The 2701-nt window shown below is 37.7% G+C and overlaps 1 long non-coding RNA gene across 2 annotated transcripts; it reads left to right on the top strand.

Annotated features, from left to right (window-relative positions):
- The first annotated feature begins 252 nt into the window (after positions 1–252).
- Positions 253–2454, top strand: LOC133849869 (uncharacterized). 2 transcript variants are annotated; one of them, XR_009895489.1, is made up of 3 exons: positions 253–453; positions 524–997; positions 2327–2454. It is a non-coding gene; the product is annotated as an uncharacterized LOC133849869 (long non-coding RNA). The 2 variants fall into 2 exon arrangements; XR_009895488.1 differs by having other exon boundaries at positions 253–466.
- Positions 2455–2701: the final 247 nt, after the last annotated feature.

Raw genomic sequence — 2701 nt, 5'->3', positions numbered from 1 at the left:
AGTATTTATGATTCCTGAAAATTTGGTTGCCATCTGATAAAAATTGTAGAAAATATAAAAGAATGGCAAAATGTGCCTACTGCAATCAGGCTTTAGTTGCGTTGATATATTTTGTATCCGTCGGCATATTTTAGTATTTTTTTTGGTATATAAATTTGGGTAGCACATTCGATTGTAGTTTTATTACTTGTTTAATATTGATCACTCATTCATGGATTAAAATTTTTTCTAGTTTTTTTGACTGGTTGTATAATTTGTATAATTTTCTCTAACAATTCACTCTCCATGCCGACATCACATTAAATGTTAATTTTGCTTAGATTGGAATCAAATTGTTAATCAAATAATCAGTTAACCTGAGTGGATTCTCGGTAAGTATGAACCTGGTAGCCAGTTTTTCTAGGACCTGTGGCGCAGTTGCTGTTAATGTTTCGACTCAGTGCTCGCACAGTGGTAAATTTAATGGGTATCGCATACAATGTGGTTCAAAATTCAACTATGTTAACCTATGAATAACCTGCAGCTGAACCTTTGAATTGTACCTTGAAGCATGAAATTGACTATTCGAGACAAGCACCGAGATTGCGCCTGTCGTGCTGGGTGGGAGAAGTGGTAGAGAAAGTCGAAGCCGAAGCCGAAGCCGGAGCTGAAACGGAAACGGAAACTGTAGCAAAGGCAATGCTAAAGTTTGACATCAAATCAAACCAATAAACCAACAAAACTGAGCAACTTCAGCCACTTGCACAAGCCAAAAACACTTTCGCTGCAGAACAACTATCAAACTGCAGGCATTTATGACAGCCGAATCGGACAACGGGAGGAGGGGCTAGCAGTGAGGGGCATGGCGGGTACTTTGAGTACATCGGCTCGATTGAGTCATGGGAGGAGTGTGGTTATAGCTGGCAAATCGCATAACGAAATTGTTGCTGAAAAGTTCTGCAAATATTGGGGTCAGCAAAATTCTGTGAGACGGTCCTGTAGGCGCCTTTTGTTGTTGGTATGTAAACTGTTTTGTAGCCTTTGGCCCAAACTTCTGACGCTCAGGATACTGGAAAACCGACACACAAACACACAGAGAAGCATACATATACTCACTCACATTTGCGTATTACGGCTCTACTTGCAATACGGCCAAAAATATTCAATGAAAATCGTCAGTCGACAGTTCTTCTCTTTGTCAATAAAAAGTTGTTGTTGTCCCTGAGCTCAAGCCAGGACCGACAGGTCGAAGGGGAACATATGGTGGAGGAAGGAGTACTAAAGCCAGTCTGGCGCATTGCAGGCGTCCACTTTGAGCCCCTCTCCCCACTGCACTCTTCCTCGGGCCTGACCGTCTCGATGGCCACCATCCGCTTCAGAGCCTTATTGAGAAATTGACGCAAATGCCTTTCGATTTTTCGTTCTGCTTCTGAATTCCGAGTCTGTGGACACGACTTGGCTTTTCGCATTGCATAATTGATTGTCTCTGTATGTATGTGACTGTGTGCGTGTGTGTGTGTCCGTGTGTGAGCTATAGTTGTCCGCTTTCATTTATGCACATTGTCAATATGCATTTCCAATTGTTTGCACTCATTCGTGGCAGTTTAAGAAATGCTGCGTGGAAAATTTTTATTTACCCCATTCTCTTGTTAATGAAATATATCAATTACATTTTTAAAGACTGCTTTTAATCCATATTTGTTTTTTAGCCTTTATATCGCAATAATTTTAGTTCGAATTCTTAATCGATTTCATTAAAACTAAAAAGCTCACTCACAAAATCTTACTGATTATTAAGGCTAATGGAAACTGTTTGCTTAATTTATTTTTTAGTGGTTCTTATAGAATATTCACAGTATAAAGCGATTTGCGAAAAGAGAAAATATGTATTGTGTATTCAAATTGCATTAATTTGCACATTTAGCTAACAAATTTGTGCAGCAAATGCAATAACATCAGGATAAACATGTACGCAAATAAATATGCTTATACATATGTATGTGTGTGTACGTGTGTGTTTAAATGTGAGTGTGGGCAGATGGGTGTATGCATGTAGTGGGCCTATCAAATGCGACACTTCGGTTGATTTCCATGAACATATGCATATGTTATCGTGCATATAAGCACAGCGAGCTGGAAATTTGAAATTCATGTGCAATAAAATGTTGATATACTCAAACTCACTTTACGACTCCCGACTACCAGTGCACTGGCCTCATTATGCCACACTACAAACAGAGCCCACACTTAAGAGGAGATATAGACAAACATTCTTGAATCTAGATGCAATGCTCTTGTGTATTTATGTTTTTATTTGATAAATATATTTATACAAAAACTGTCACAGCACACGCTCAAGGAAAGATTGCAAATTGCAAGCGAGAAGTCCCCGGAGTCTAATAATACAGTAAAAACAAGAGCTTTAAAGGAGCACTGAGAGACATCGAATATGCAATACACTACAATACAAGATACGAAAGCATTATTTACAATTTTAAAATTAGTTCTAGTATAATATGAATAATATGTGTACAATATATAATATTTGTGGCAATATTTATTATTTCTTGTTTAATGTTGTTGAATTTAAACTAAAAAAAAAAAATAATGTTTGCTTCCAAATACACAACACATCGGTTTACTTTTACATGACTAACGGAATATCGAATATCAATTATTAGAAACTAAATGGAACGATTCCAATGCTGCAATCCAGATGGCG

Source organism: Drosophila sulfurigaster, unplaced genomic scaffold (assembly GCF_023558435.1).
Source record: "Drosophila sulfurigaster albostrigata strain 15112-1811.04 unplaced genomic scaffold, ASM2355843v2 ctg152_pilon, whole genome shotgun sequence".
NCBI lineage: Eukaryota > Metazoa > Arthropoda > Insecta > Diptera > Drosophilidae > Drosophila > Drosophila sulfurigaster.
This window is presented reverse-complemented; position numbering and strand designations above follow the sequence as displayed.